Source organism: Hemitrygon akajei, chromosome 5, assembly GCF_048418815.1.
Source record: "Hemitrygon akajei chromosome 5, sHemAka1.3, whole genome shotgun sequence".
In the NCBI taxonomy this organism is placed as follows: domain Eukaryota; kingdom Metazoa; phylum Chordata; class Chondrichthyes; order Myliobatiformes; family Dasyatidae; genus Hemitrygon; species Hemitrygon akajei.
The window spans coordinates 104,501,559-104,518,414 of NC_133128.1; the positions used below are offsets into that span (position 1 = coordinate 104,501,559).

Sequence of the window (16,856 nt, forward strand, 5' to 3'; positions counted from 1 at the left end):
ATGTTGGTACCTTTTTGCATTCCACCTTATGCACGAAACTGAGATCTTTTTGGATAGATCTGGGGGAGATACTGGGAAAGATTCTGGGGATGGATTTCCTTCTAGACCCAGAATTGTTTCTTCTGGGGAAGTTAGCAGTTTTGAAAGTTAACCTCCACAGGAATAAATAGAGGTACCGACTAGAGAAGGGGCAGTGTTGGATTTTCTGTTAGGGAATGAGATAGGTCAGGTGATGGAGGTATGTGTTGGGGAGCACTTCAGGTCCAGTGATTGCAATGCCATTAGTTTCAATATAATTATGGAGAAGGATAGGACTAGACCCAGGGTTGAGATTTTTGATTGGAGAAAGGCTAACTTTGAGGAGATGCGAAAGGATTTAGAAGGAGTGAATTGGGACAAATTGTTTTATGGGAAGGATGTAATAGAGAAATGGAGGTCATTGAAAGGTGAAATTTTGAGGGTACAGAATTTTTATGTTCCTGTTAGGTTGAAACGAAAGGTTAAAAATTTGAGAGAGCCATGGTTTTCAAGGGATATTGGAAAAAGAGAACTATCTACAATAAATATAGGCAGCATGGAGTAAATGGGGTGCTCGAGGAATATAAAGAATGTAAGAAGAATCTTAAGAAAGAAATTAGAAAAGCTAAAAGAAGATACGAGGTTGCTTTGGCAAGTCAGGTGAAAATAAATCCGAAGGGTTTCTACAGTTATATTAATAGCAAAAGGATAGTGAGGGATAAAATTGCTCCCTTAGAGAATCAGAGTGGACAGTATTGTGTGGAGCCGAAAGAGATGGGGGAGATTTTGAACAATTTATTTTCTTCAGTATTCACTAAAGAGAAAGATATTGAATTGTATAAGGTAAGGGAAACAGGTAGGGAAGTTATGGAAACTATGATGATTAAAGAGGAGGAAGTACTGGCGCTTTTAAGGAATATAAAAGTGGATAAATCTCCGGGTCCTGACAGGATATTCCCTAGGACCTTGAGGGAGGTTAGTGTAGAAATAGCAGGGGCTCTGACAGAAATATTTCAAGTGTCATTAGAAACGGGGATGGTGTATTGCTCATGTGGTTTCATTGTTTAAAAAGGGTTCTAAGAGTAAACCTAGCAATTATAGGCCCAACAGTTTGACATCAGTGGTGGGCAAATTAATGGAAAGTATTCTTAGAGATGGTATATATAATTATTTGGATAGACAGGGTCTGATTAGTAACAGTCAACATGGATGTGTGCGTGGAAGATCATGTTTGACAAATCTTATTGAATTTTTTGAAGAGGTTACGAGGAAACTTGATGAGGGTAAAGCAGTGGATGTTGTCTATATGGACTTCAGTAAGTCCTTTGACAAGGTTCCACACGGAAGGTTAGTTAGGAAGGTTCAATCGTTAAGTATTAATATTGAAGTAGTAAAATGGATTCAACAGTGGCTGGATGGGAGATGCCAGAGAGTAGTGGTGGATAACTGTTTGTCAGGTTGGAGGCCGGTGACGAGTGGTATGCCTCAGGGATCTGTACTGGGTCCAATGTTGTTTGTCATATACATTAATGATCTGGATGATGGGGTGGTAAATTGGATTAGTAAGTATGCAGATGATACTAAGGTAGGTGGCGTTGTGGATAATGAAGTAGGTTTTCAAAGTTTGCAGAGAGATTTAGGCCTGTTAGAAGAGTGGGCTGAAAGATGGCAGATGGAGTTTAATGCTGGTAAGTGTGAGGTGCTACATTTTGGTAGGAATAATCAAATAGGACATACATGGTAAATGGTAGGGCATTGAAGAATGCAGTAGAACAAAGTGATCTAGGAATAGTGGTGCATAGTTCCCTGAAGGTGGAATCTCATGTGGATAGGGTGGTGAAGAAAGCTTTTGGTATATTAGCCTTTATAAATCAGGGCATAGAGTATAGGAGATGGGATGTAATGTTAAAATTGTACAAGGCATTGGTAAGGCCGAATTTGGAGTATTGTGCACAGTTCTGGTCACGGAATTATAGGAAAGTTGTTAACAAAATAGAGAAAATACAAGAGAAGATTTTCTAGAATTTTACCTGGGTTTCAGCACCTAAGTTACAGAGAAAGGTTGAACAAGTTAGGTCTTTATTCTTTGGAGCGTAGAAGGTTGGGGGGGACTAGATAGAGGTATTTAAAATCATGAGGGGGATAGATAGAGTTGACGTGAATAGGCTTTTTCCATTGAGAGCAGGGGAGATTCAAATAAGAGGACATGAGTTGAGAGTTAGGGGGCAAAAGTTTAAGGGTAACACGAGGGGGAATTTCTTTACTCAGAGAGTGGTAGCTGTGTGGAACGAGCTTCCAGTAGAAGTGGTAGAGGCAGGTTCGGTATTGTCATTTAAAGTAAAATTGGATAGGGATATGGACAGGAAAGGAATGGAGGGTTATGGGCTGAGTGCGGGTCAGTGGGACTGGGTGAGAGTAAGCTTTCGGCACGGACCAGAAGGGCCGAGATGGCCTGTTTCCGTGCTGTAATTGTTATACAGTTATATGGTTATCTAGTATGGATAACACAGCCACAGGGTCCCCCCAAGAAAAGGGAGAAATTGTCACGCGCGATCCAGGGGACACCCACTGGTTTGCCATTCCGGGTAAATGTGATTTGGCCTGGATACATACCCAGCATTTAACCAGACGGGAGTGAGTTTCCTCCCCCCCCCCCCCACAGGACAATGGTGCTACTTCAGTCATCCCTCCTGGTCGCTGCGATGCTCGGCTCCGTGACAGCTGCCAACACCTTCCTCAGGGTCGCTTACGAGTTTTCCTGCAACACCAACAGATCGGACTGCTGGATCTGCTTGCGGGCCCAGCACACACCGATGATGCGCTGCCACTCACACGGATCCCGCTGTATGACGTCGAGATGAACTGTTTACACAGACTGTTTGCTCCTGCTGGTTTTGGTATATCTGTTTGGGGGGGGGCAATGCTGGCAGTCCCCCACCACTCTCCTCCCCACTACACAACATCTCTTCCCTTGATCCCCAATGGGGTGGGGGCTTCAGGAACTGGTATTTCCCTCCCTACAATTTGTCCTCCACTTGAGTCCCCACCCTCAGAGTTATCCCACAGCCACTGAGTAGACCCATGGAATGCTGGTGTAGGCTCCACAATGAGCACACTTCCAACCTTTCAGTTGGTCACAGCGACTGCCAGCGAAATTGGTACCCGGGTGCCCCAGTGACCACTGCCGATGATGCCGCTAAGCTTGGAGCTCCCTGGACCCTGAACGGGACCCACTGGACCTGCGGCCACCGCGCCTACCCGTGGCTCCCCACCAGCTGGTGTGGCTGCTGCTTTCCAGCATATGTGGTGCTCCTCATCCACCCCCTGAACGACCTTGGGGAGCACCCGGCGTACAGCGGCCACTGAGACAAGAGGGCCATTACAGAGGTGGAGAGGTTCTGGATGATAGCCTTTCCCAGTTATGGTGCGGCCCGATTGTCCCGGAAGGTGATCCAGGTGACCAGTGTGCTCGAGACTCTGGCCAACGAGATGGCAGTGGCACTGCAACACACGGAGGATGCCCTCACCCGAACGGCAGCAGAACTGACGGCTGTCAGGATGGTTGCCCTTCAGAACTGAATGGCACTGGAATACCTACTCGCTGCTGATGGTGGAACGTGTGCAGTAAGGAATGCTCTACCTTTATCCCTGATGAGTCTAGCAACATCACCCACTTGGCTGCTCACATTAGGGCTAAAATTCAAAAATCGAGGGACCATCTCCTTCAGCACAACACCTCATGGGGAAATTGGTGGCCGTTTGGGTCCCTGGGGGAGGGGGGGTAGTGGGAAACTGTCCTCCACTGGTCCATTGCACTCATTCTTACCATTATCGCTATTTTTATACTATGTTGTGCATGCCAAATTATTAACAGTGCGTCTGCCTTTATTTAGCTGTATAGAAATGGTTCCTTCTAGTATATGTTGATATTGTTTTCACTATCCCTTATGTGTCCTGGCTGTGTGGTGCATCCTCCGAGGGGTGGACTGTATCCAGAGAGCCATGTCTGTCACATGACAGCACTGCCCTCACCTGGTCAGAAGTCACACCACCTGCCAGTCAACATTTCACCCCTCCCAATTAATCAATGCACACTTAACCATTGGCCACCTCAATTGGATTAACCCGTCTAGCACCAAGCCATTGGCCCCCCAGTGAATCACCTTGGCTGGACCCTCCAAGGGTGCTACATGTGCTTGGCTTGCTATCTTTTTTTGCCATCTTCGAGGGACCACCCTGCTTCACTCCAGGCTGAAGACTGCAGAACAACACTGGAGACACATGGTAGGGTGTGCATTGAATAGGGTTGTGGGAGCGTTTATTGTTGTCCCTTTAGCAGAGAGCCGTGCCTGCCCTAGTCAAGGGGTGGCAGGTATTGTAGTTACTTTTCCCCTGCTTGTATGTGTACCTGTACTCTGTCCCCACATCATGTTTCCTGTGTATTGTAATGCCGACATGACTTTTCCCATCTCGTCTATTCTAAGCGTGTTTGTGCGAATATTGTAGCCGCATGTGTTGTTCCCAAGCTTTTCTCCCCTTGTAAATAAATTCCTTATTACCAAAACTGTGTGCCCAGAGTTCTTACCTTTAAGACCCAAAGAATCTGTCTCATTTCCATCACAACAGGTCCTTTTACTTTAAACTCTACAATCCATTCCAGTTCATTGCACAACACTCAATCCAGAATAGCTAATCCCCTGGTGGGTTCAATTATGAGCTGTTTTAAAAAGTTACCTAGAAATTCCCCCTCCTTGAATCCAGCACCAACCTGATTTTCCCCATCTGCCTGCACATTGAGGTCCCCCATGACTATTGTAACATTGCCCTTTGACATGCATTTTCTATTTCCCGTTGTAATTTGTAGGCCATGTCTTCATTAACATTTGGGGGTCTGTATACAACTCCCATCAAGGACTTCTTATCCTTGCAGTTCCTTAGCTCTGTACATAATGATTCAACACCTTCCATCCGTATGTCACCTCTTTTTAATAATTTGATTTCAGTTTTTTTAACAACAGAACAATACCATCCCCTCTGCTTTCCCGCCTGTCCTTTCAACAAAATGTGTATCCTTGGACATTAAACTCCCAACTATAATCTTCTTTCAGGCATGATTCAGTGATGCCTACAACATCTTACTTGCTGATCTGCTATTGTGCTGCAAGCTAATCGACCTTATTCTGTATAATGTGCGCATTCAAACATAACACCTTCAGTCCTTTATTCACCCTTTTCGATTTTGTCCGCCTTTTACTTTGCAACTCATCCTGTTGCCTATTAACTAGGCCCTATCTACAGACTCTCCTTACTACTCTTAATCTCTGTTTATAAACCAGCTGCCTCATCTTCAGCATTCTTATCTGTCTTTCCAATGATACTACTGTGGAGACCCACTTTCTACGCAGGCGAACCGGCTCACAAAATGGCGCATGCATCAGCAGAGAGGCCAGCCCTAAAATGGCACTGGGCCTTCTTCTTAACCAGCAAGGGGAGAAAGCCCGCACACGGGAAGACACTTTTGCAATGCACCTCTGACATCATTTCTGCCAGAGAGGGCTGGAACGGAACTGCATAAAAGCCAATGCCTTGAAGTTTGAATAAACTAGTCTGGAGTGCAACTTACAGACTGCATGTCATTATTTCTAGCTCTGTGTGTAGCACATTGCTACACTACATGCATTTAAATATATGCAGCTCAGGACACTAGTCACACCAAGCTCAACCTTTTGATTCCTAAATTGGTTTGAAATCTTATAAACATCTGCCTCCACAACTTCTCCACTAACTGTTCTGGCACTCTGGTTCCTATTCCCCTGCAACTCTAGCTTAAACCCCACCGTGCAGCATTAAACCTTCCTGCTAGGATATTAGTCCCCTCCAGTTCAGTTGCAAACCACCCCTCTGTACAAGTCCCACCTTCCCCAGAAGAGAGCCCAATGATCCAAAAATCTTATGCCCTCCCTCCTACGCCAACTCCTTAGCCATGTATTAAACTGTTTAATAGAAACACAAAAACATAGAAAACCTACAGCACAATACAGGCCCTCCAGCCCACAATGCTGTGCTGAACATGTACAGGTGTCATGGTACAACACACACAAAATGTTGGTGGAACACAGCAGGCCAGGCAGCATCTATAAGGAGAAGCACCGTTGATGTTTCAGGCCGAGACCCTTCGTCAGGACTAACTGAAAGGAAAGATACTAAGAGATTTGAAAGTAGTGGAGGAAATGTGAAATGATAGGAGAAGACCGGAGTGGGTGGGATGAAGCTAAGAGCTGGAAAGGTGATTGGCGAAAGTGATACAGACCTGGAGAAGGGAAAGGATCATGGGACGGGAGGCCTCAGGAGAAAGAAAGGGGGAAGGGAGCACCAGAGGGAGATGGAGAACAGGCAGAGTGATGGGCAGAGAGAGAGAAAAAAAACAAACAACTAAATATTGTCAGGGATGGGGTAAGAAGGGGAGGAGGGGCATTAACGGAAGTTAGAGAAGTCAATGTTCATGCCATCAGGTTGGAGGCTACCCAGCTGGTATATAAGGTGTTGTTCCTCCATTGGCATGGTCCCTTCTGGCAATCCGCCACCTTGCTATTTACCTCAGGAATTGGGCCTCAATCCCCTCATTTAGTTTCCAATCATTCCCAGAGTTCCACTAACTACACACACCTGCTTTCCATCAGAAAATGTAGGATATAGACTGTGATCACAACAAGGGGCTGCCAGTTCATTGGTCGACTCTGATGTGAGTAACCTCACTTCATGGTTCTTAGGACTGCCAGTTCTAAGTCTAGCATTGCTCCTGGATACCGATTCCACACTTGCTACGTCAATAACACCTCCCAACTCTGTCTCCGTGCCAGTGTTCTGCACTTGGGTTCGTCCACCGCCACACTTGTGTAACAGAACGAACTGGCCATAATGAACCCAGCAGACACGGATCTCGTACAACAGCCCCTCACCTGTCAGGGCTACCTACTGGGCGCCCACAACCAACTACTTAGGGAGGTCACGGTAAACCTTCGGACGCTGTCCACGAATGTACGGAAGGTCAGTGAACAGGTGGACCGAATTTCCGCTTCCCTTTCTCTGTCCCCTCCAAGAATACCGACTACCCAAACCACACCACTCGGGATGGTGTCACCCCTGGGATCAGCAACACAGTCCCCTCGAGAGCCCTAAACTGGGGACCTAAGGAGGTGCCGGGCCTTCCTGTTACAATGCTCTCTGGTCTTTGAGCTACAGCCATGTACCTACACTTCAGATAAATCCAAGATTGTGTACATCATGGGGCTGCTACAAGGGGATATATAACAATCACAGCACGGAAACAGGCCATCTCGGCCCTCCTAGTCCGTGCCGAACTCTTAATCTCACCTAGTCCCACCTACCCGCACTCAGCCCATAACCCTCCACTCCTTTCCTGTCCATATACCTATCCAATTTTACCTTAAATGACACAACTGAACTGGCCTCTACAACTTCTACAGGAAGCTCATTCCACACAGCTATCACTCTCTGAGTAAAGAAATACCCCCCCGTGTTTCCCTTAAACTTTTGCCCCCTAACTCTCAAATCATGTCCTCTCATTTGAATCTCCCCTACTCTCAATGGAAACAGCCTATTCACGTCAACTCTATCCATCCCTCTCAAAATTTTAAATACCTCGATCAAATCCCCCCTCAACCTTCTATGCTCCAATGAATAGAGACCTAACTTGTTCAACCTTTCTCTGTAACTTAAGTGCTGAAACCCAGGTAACATCCTAGTAAATCGTCTCTGCACTCTCTCTAATTTATTGATATCTTTCCTATAATTCAGTGACCAGAACTGTACACAATATTCCAAATTTGGCCTTACCAATGCCTTGGTACAATTTTAACATTACATCCCAACTTCTGTACTCAATGCTCTGATTTATAAAGGCCAGCGTTCCAAAAGCCTTCTTCACCACCCTATCTACATGAGACTCCACCTTCAGGGAACTATGCACTGTTATTCCTAGATCTCTCTGTTCCACTGCATTCCTCAATGCCCTACCATTTACCCTGTATGTTCTATTTGGATTATTCCTGCCAAAATGTAGAACCTCACACTTCTCAGCATTAAACTCCATCTGCCAACGTTCAGCCCATTCTTCTAACAGGCATAAATCTCCCTGCAAGCTTTGAAAACCCACCTCATTATCCACAACACCTCCTACCTTAGTATCATCGGCATACTTACTAATCCAATTTACCACCCCATCATCCAGATCATTTATGTATATTACAAACAACATTGGGCCCAAAACAGATTCCTGAGGCACCCCACTAGTCACCGGCCTCCATCCCGATAAACAATTATCCACCACTACTCTCTGGCATCTCCCATCTAGCCACTGTTGAATCCATTTTATTACTCCAGCATTAATACCTAACGACTGAACCTTCTTAACTAACCTTCCATGTGGAGCTTTGTCAAAGGCCTTGCTGAAGTCCATATAGACTACATCCATTGCCTTACCCTCGTCAACATTCCTCGTAACTTCTTCAAAAAATTCAATAAGGTTTGTCAAACATGACCTTCCACACACAAATCCATGCTGGCTACTCCTAATCAGATCCTGTCTGTCCAGATAATTATAAATACTATCTCTAAGAATACTTTCCATTAATTTACCCACCACTGATGTCAAACTGACAGGTCTATAATTGCTAGGCTTACTTCTAGAACCCTTTTTAAACAATGTCTTGGCCTGGGCAACCACGATATGGGATAACCAACCAGAGGTTTGTCCTCCTTCTCCTCCTCTGTTGCTGAAACGAGGAAGGTCTTCGAACAACCCATTCATGGTAAGGACGCCACTGAACACTTGCCAACTCTTTGTCAGGGTTCGCGAAGTGCAGCAAGGTATTCCATCAAGTTCTGAAGCTTAGACGCAGACTCAGAGTGGAATGACGAGGCCCTACAGGAGGTGGTTCGACCATCCCCACCACCCTGGGGGAGGAACTGATGCAGCTGGAATGGAACTGGCTCATCCCAGCCAAATGACTTTGGAGGTGGAGAGCTGGGGATTGTTTCTATTGTGGCCAGCCAGGACATTTCCGGGATACCTGCCCTCAGTGGCCAAAAGGAAGAGCTCACCAGTGAAAAAGAGGGTCCTGGTGAGCCGGACAATACTTCCTTCAGCCCTCCAGACTCGGGAGCAGATCCCGGCTACCATGAATTACCAACAACCGTCTCTGTCCCTATCCGCTTTGATGGATTCCAGTGCCGAGGGTAATCTGCTGGATGAAGACATAGCCTCCCAGGCTGGAAAACCTCATGAGCCGCTAACTACCCCCCTGGAGACCCGGGCCCTGGACGAAAAACTGCTGGCTCAGGTGACCCACTGTACACCACCCCTGACCTTGATCCTATCCGGCAACCATCGGGAGGAGACACAATTCAGTCTCATTCTGTCACCTCAAGCCCCGGTGGTTCTTGGCTGACCCAACACAATCCCCACATCGACTGGTCTTGCCACGCCAACTGTCTGCGGTCAGCCCCATCTCCCAGGGAAGCTACCATGACCCCGCCTGTCCCGGAACACCCGATTTGTCCCGAGTCCCCACAGAATACCATGACCTGGGACTGGTATTCAGTAAACAACGGGCCCTTTTCCTGCCTCCGCACCACCCATATGATTGTGCCATCAGCCTTCTCCCCAGGGCCCCGCTACCCACCAGTCGCCTTTTTAACCTATCCCGACTGGAGAGAGAGGCCATGGAGAAGTACATCAGCGAGTCCCTCGCAGCGGGCATTATCAGTTCTTCATCTTCCCCAGTAAATGCCAGTTTCTTCTTTGTAGAAAAGGAAGACAGGTCGCTTTATCCTTTTATTGATTGCAGAGACCTAAACAGTATAACAGTTAATAATAAGTACCCTCTACCCCTCATTAGTTTGGCTTTTGAACCACTGCGTGGAGCCACCATCTTCTCAAAGCTGGACCTTCGTAACACCTACCATATAGTCAGGGTGGGGAGGCGTATGAGTGGAAGACAGCCTTTAATACACCTCTGGGCCACTTTGAATATTTGATCATGCCGTTTGGCCTCACCAGTGCTCCCGCCATTTTTCAAGACCTCATTAATGACATACAGACGGACTTTATTAATCAGTTCGTATTTGTTTACCTCAATGATATCCTGATATTTTCTAGAACCCCCGGAGAACACATCCACCATGTCCGTCAAGTCATCCAGAGACTGTAGGAAAACCAATTATTTGTGAAGGCGGAGAAATGTGAGTTCCACGTTCCTTTGGTCAGCTTCCTGGGTTATATCATTGAGAGCGGGCAGGTGAGAGCAGATTAAAAAGTTTTGAGATGAACTCTAGCCTTTTACCTTGCCAAATATACATAACATTTTGTTCCATTCATTGAATTGATTTTGATTAATCTCTATTGCTAGGGTCTGAAAGAGATATAATAGCCTGGGCAGTATATTCATTCTAATAGATTCAATCCTTGAACTGAGACTAAAAAAAGGAATTAGGTTTCATCTTGGTATATCTTTCTTAATATTTTATATATAGGCTGATAATTGCATTCTGATAATTTCACCAAATCTTTTGACATAATGATGCCCAAATATTTGTAAGACCCTGTCTGCCATGCCCAGGGATATCTACTTTCAATTTCTCTTGGTGGGCTATAGCTATATGAAAGTAAGTGAGTGTTATCTATGTTGATCTTGTATCCTGATAATTGACCATATTGTTGAAAGGATTGTATCAATTTAGCTAAAGAGTATGTTGGTTGCCCTAGATAGATCAAAATGTCATCCACGTAACAGGCCAATTTATGCTCTATCCCTTTAATAGTAATTCCCCTGATATCTTCATTATTGTCTGATGTATTGAGCTAATGGTTCCAGATATAATGTGAAGTGTAGCAGTGACCATGCACAACCCTGTCTCGTGCCCCTTTCTAGGGTAAAACTATTTGATAAATATCCATTGATTTTAATCCTAGCAGTAAGGTTGTCATATAGTGCCTGTATAGTTTTAATAATTGTGTCATGGAAACCAAATCTATGTAAAACTCTGTAAAGAAAATTCCAATTAACCAAATCAAATGCTTTTTCAGCATCCACGCTTATCACGATTGCTTCGATTTTATTTTGTATATGATCCATAATGTGAAGTGTCCTTCGTATATTGTCTTGTGTTTGCTGTTGTTGTATAAAGCCTGTCTGATTGTTATGTATCAGTATGGGTGGAAACTCTTCTAATCGTTTGGCCATGATGAAGGTAAATAATCTATAATCTACATTAAGAACGGATATTGGTCTAAATGACCCACATTCCATTTTATCCTTGCCTTCTTTCGGTATAGCTGAGATTATCACTTCCTTCCAGCTGGGTGGCATTTCTGCCTTTATTAGAGCCCAGTTCAGTGTAGGGAGTAAGACAGGAATTAACTCATTTTTAAATTCTTGGTACCACTCTGCCGTATATCCATCTGATCCTGGTGACTTGCTTAATTGCAGCTTTTAGTTCAACTTCAGTTATGTCAGCAGTCATCGTTCTATTTTGTTCTTCACTTAAAGTGGGTAACTGTAGAGAATTCAGGAAGGTGTCAATTTGAGTTATGCTTCCCCCTGGAACTTTGGAACATAGAGTTTCGTAAAGCACTTCAAAAGCTTTGCAGCGGTGTGCTACACACAGCGTTGGAATAATGACATGCAGACGGTGAGTTGCAGTTGTGTAAAAGATTTATTCAAACTTCATGGCCTCACTTTTAAGCCTTCCCATTTCCATCCTCCCTGGGTGGGAATGCTGTAAGGGGCGCATATTCACAGTCCCTTCCTGCGCGCGGGCTTTTCCCTTTGCTGGTGAAGAAGGCCTGGCGCCCTTTTGGGGGCCGGCCTCTCTGCCGGCGCGTGCCATTTTGTGAGCTGGTTTGAGTGCGCTGTAAAGTGGGTCACCACATAACCCTCCCCCCCCCCCAGAACCGGCGATACACCCCCCAATATTCACAGTCTGAGTCGGCCTCTGTTTGGGAGGTCTGCCTCTGCGCCACGGTGCCTGAGCTCCAGCCGGCTGCACCAAGGCTTCTTTGGTTTTAATGAAGGCGGCTTCAGGGTGAACAGGGGGCGCATGATTCAGGCTGCTGAGGGGAGGAAGTGGTGGTAGAAATTCACCATACCCACGAATTCCTGCAGGCCTTTGAGTGTGTTGGGTTGGGGGAAGTGGCGGACCGCGTCTACCTTGGCAGGCAGAGGGGTTGCCCCGTCTTTAGTAATCTTGTGGCCCAGGAAGTCGATGGTGTCGAGTCCAAACTGGCATTCGGCCGGGTTGATTGTTAGGCCGTATTCACTCAGTCAGGCGTAGAGTTGATGGAGGAGGGACAGATGCTCCTGACGACTACTGCTGGCTATGAGGATGTCGTCCAAATAGATGAATGCAAAGTCCAGGTTGCGTCCATGAGCCGCTGGAACGTCTGTGCGGCATTCGGAGGAATTCGAAAAGACCGAACGGGGTGATGAGTGCCGTTTTGGGGACGTCGTCTGGATGCATCGGGATTTGATGGTATCCCCGGACGAGGTCCACCTTGGAAAAGATCTTTGCGCCGTGCAGGTTTGTTGCAAAGTCCTGAATGTGCGGCACAAGGTAGCGGTCCGGTGTTGTAGCCTTGTTCAGTCTGCAGTAGTCGCCGCATGGTCTCCAGCCCCCTGTTGTTTTGGGCACCATGTGCAGGGGGGAGGCCCATGGGCCGTCGGACCGCTGTATGATCCCTAATTCCTCCACCCTCTTGAACTCCTCCTTCGCCAGTCGGAGCTTGTCTGGGGGAAGCCTTCGAGCATGGGCGTGGAGGGGTGGTCACTGGGTCGGGATGTGGTGCTCTACTCCGTGTCTGGGCATGGCTGCCGTGAACTGCGGTGCCAGAATTGATGGAAAGTCCACCAGGACTCTGGTGAATTCGTTTTCGGACAGCATGATGGAGTCCAGGTGTGGGGCCGGCAACTTGGCTTCACCCAGGGAGAACGTTTGAAAAGTCTCAGCATGTACCAGTCTTTTCCCTTGCAGGTCGACCAGCAGGCTGTGAGCTCACAAAAAATCTGCCCCGAGGAGTGGTTGGGCCACAGCGGCCAGTGTGAAGCCCCACGTGAACTGGCTGGAGCCGAACTGTAGCCACACCGTACGGGTGCTGTAGGTCCATATTGTGCTGCCATTTGCAGCCCTCAGGGTGGGTCCTGGTTCTCTGTTGTGGGTGTTGTAATTCGTCAGAGGTAAGACGCTGATCTCAGCTCCAGTGTCGACCTAAAAGCGGTGTCCCGACTGTTTGTCCCAGACATACAGGAGGCTATCCTGATGGCCAGCTGCCATAGCCATCAGCGGCAGCTGGCCCTAGCATTTCCCGGGAACTTGCAGGGCATGCTACAGCAGCGGGCTTCTGTGCCCTACCACTGGTGGTAGAAGCACCATTGTTTGTTGGCCTCCGGACTCCTGCCTCTGAGCTTTGTGGGCTCTGCTGTGGGGCCAGGTCTGGTCTGTTGTTGGGCGCGTGGCTTGGTGATCTGTGTGACGGACGCCCCACTCTCCTTCTTGGCATTCCACTGCACATCTGCCTGGGCTGCCACCTTCCGGGGGTCGCTGAAATCCGCGTGGGACAGCAGCAGGCGTATGTCCTCGGGCAGCTGCTCTAGGAATGCCTGCTCAAACATGAGGCAGGGCTTGTGTCCTTCAGCCAGGGACAGCATCTTGTTCATTAATGCCGATGGCGGTCTGTCTCCCAAACCATCCAGGTGCGGTAAGCGGGCAGCTGGCTCACGCCGTGAGAGTCTGAAAGTCCTTATGAGCAGGGCTTTGAATGCTGTGTATTTGGTGTCCTCTGGGGGCGACTGTATGAACTCCTCAACCTGGGCGGCTGTCTCCTGGTCGAGGGAGCTCACCACGTAGTAGTAACGTGTGGAATCCAGGGTTACCTGCCGAATGTGGAATTGGGCTTCTGCTTGCTGGAACCATAGGTGAGGTTACAGCATCCAGAAGCTTAGCAGTTTTAATGAAACTGCATGAACAGATGCGGCGTTTTTCATCTTCAGTCCAAATATCGTTTGGGCCATCGGGATCACCAATTGTAGCAGTGTGCTAAATAACGACATGCAGACGGTGAGTTGCAGTTGCATAAAAGATTTATTCAAACTTCGCGGCCTCACTTTTAAGCCTTCCCGTTTCCACCCTCCCCAGGCGGGAATGCTGTAGGGGGCACATATTCACAGTCCCGTCCCATGCACGGGCTTTTCCCCTTGCTGGTGAAGAAAGCCTGGCGCCCTTTTTGGGGCCGGCCTCTCTGCCAGCACGTGCCATTTTGTGAGCCGGTTCGAGTGCACTGGAAAGTGGTTCACCACAGCTTCTTGAATTTCACTTAGCTTATTTTTTATCATTTTTGTTTTCAGATTCCTAATTCTATGAATTGTATTTTCTGCTATGTTTTTTTAGTTTCCACGCCAGCATTTTCATAGACTTAGATCCACTTTCATAATGTCTCTGTTTCAGAAACATTAAATTTTTCCTGATTTCTTGCGTAGCCAAACTATTAATTTCATTTCTAATATTTTTAATTTCCTCTAATGTATCCTGTGCCAAATTCATTGTGTTTTTTTTCTAGTTCCTTCAGCCTATTTTGTAATTCCTCTAATGTTTTATTCCTTATTTTTTTCTTATATGTAGATAACGCTATAATTTTCCCTCTTAAAACAGCCTTCAGGATATCCCATAGAATGGGTAGTGAAACCTCTCCATTATAATTGAATTATGTAAAGACCGATTTCTTTTTTAATTTGTACCTCAAAGTAGGGATCATTGAGTAGACTTCAATTTAGTTTCCAAATAGTATTCGTTGGTTGTAGGTCAAAATCAACAGATAAATATATAGGTGCATGGTCACTTACATCTATTGTCCCAATTCCACAGGTGTTTATTTTGTCTTTGTCTTTTCTAAATGTTATGAAATAGTCTTTTCTTGTATATACAGAATGGGTGGCAGAATAATGAGTGTAATCCCTTCTGTTGGGGAAAAGGTCTCTCCATATATCAATTAGACCACCATCCTTAAAAAGTGTATTAACTTTCTTATGTAAGGGTTTTGTATCATAGATTTTTCTATTGGAAAAGTCTAACTTTGGTTGTAATTGTAAATTTAAGTCTCCGCCACATATCAGGAGACCTTCTATTTCTGTTACCATAATATTAGTAATTTTCTGAAAGAAACTAATATCACTTACCAGGGGTGCGTATATATTCAATAGAGTAACTGAATTTCCGACTATATTCCCTCTTACCAGAATATATCTGTCTTCCTTATCTTCCATTTCAAATACTTTTTCAAAATTTAGCTTGCTTGAGATAAGAATGACAACTCCTCTCCTATGTCCTGATTTATATGAGAAGAAAAACAAATTAGTGAAGCCCATTCTCTTTAGTTTTCCATGCTCATTATCACCTAAGTGAGTTTCCTGTAAATATACTACACGGGCTTATTCTTTTTTCATTTTGGATAGAATTCTACTACATTTGATTGGATTTAACAGCCCATTGACATTAAAAGAAATGAATTTTACTTTGTCCTTAGCCATATGTATTTATCTGTCAATATATCATTGAAATTATCAGAATAACACTTAATTGATCTACTCCCTGAACAAATAAGAACCAAGAAACGTGAATAATTTAAAAAAGGCAACAAAGGTGTGATTCCAAGGCTGAGGTCTCTAGTAGAAAATGTCCTGGGTTGAGCTTGAGGAAACATCTAGCTGTGGGGGATAGTCCCTCCTACCTGTGAGTTGAGGGCCCCCATTGCAGTACCCATAAAAGTAAGTGAACAAATCTATATCCATTACACAGAAAAGATTTCCCTGTGTATTCCTCCCATATATATATTCTCATTTAGGTGGGAAAAAGGAGTGAATGAATGAATAAAAAAGAATAATTGAGTAATATAAAATCCACATTATAATAAGTATTTCTTGAGATAGGTATATCACTGTTTATTTTTGCTTCCGTTTAGCTTCCTAACACTTTTAAAGTTAACCAAACCATATGGCTCTTCTGGAGGGGGTGAGAGCTGTCTTCAGAAAACTCACAGTCTCTTCCTGATATACTTCTCTTGACTGTCCTCTGCTTTCTCGATTCTCTCACTATTTCCCAAGCAGAGCGGGATAACTGCTCAGCCAGGCTTTCCCTCAGTTTCATCACGGTGATGGGCAACCCTCTGGCCTTCATGTCTGTTGTCGCCTCTTCCACTGTCTGATACAGTTGCGTCCCGTCTTCATAAAACACTCGAAGTTTAGCAGGGTATGGGGTTTGAAATCTAATCTTTCCTTGCTTTTATATTCACTTTACTTCAGAGTATTATTTACGTCTCTGCAGGACCACTGGGGGTAATCTTGATCAAAATATATTAATTTACCATCCAAAAACACCCTCTTCTTACCCCAGGCCCTTCGTAGAATCTCCGCCTTGGTATTGTATCGAAGGAATCTAATTACTATTGAGCATGGCTTATCTTCTTGGTCTCCAGTAGGCCACAGGGCACGATGCGCCCTCTCAATTTCAAGCTCCATAGTCAAAGGAATCTCTAGCGTGTCCCGTAGCAACTTTCGTACAAACTCTGTCATAGACGAACCCTCTGCTCATTTGGGAACATTGTATATCCTGATATTTTTCCGTCATGATCTTCCCTCCAGGTCAAGCAGTTTACTTTCTGGTTGATTTAATATTTTTATCATCTTACTTAATATCTGTTCCATGTTTTGCACGTGATCTTCCACCTTCGCAATTCGTGTCTCTGCCACCGCTATTTTTGATTGACGTTG

At 45.6% G+C, this 16,856-nt stretch overlaps 1 protein-coding gene across 1 annotated transcript in view; it reads left to right on the top strand.

Annotated features, from left to right (window-relative positions):
- The first annotated feature begins 10,245 nt into the window (after positions 1–10,245).
- lrch1 (leucine-rich repeats and calponin homology (CH) domain containing 1) overlaps positions 10,246–16,856 on the top strand; it is a 502,659-nt gene continuing 496,048 nt past the window's right edge. The window contains exon 1 of the mRNA XM_073046169.1: positions 10,246–10,337. The gene's annotated coding sequence lies outside the window, so the exon portion shown is untranslated. The remainder of the gene's footprint in view (positions 10,338–16,856) is intronic.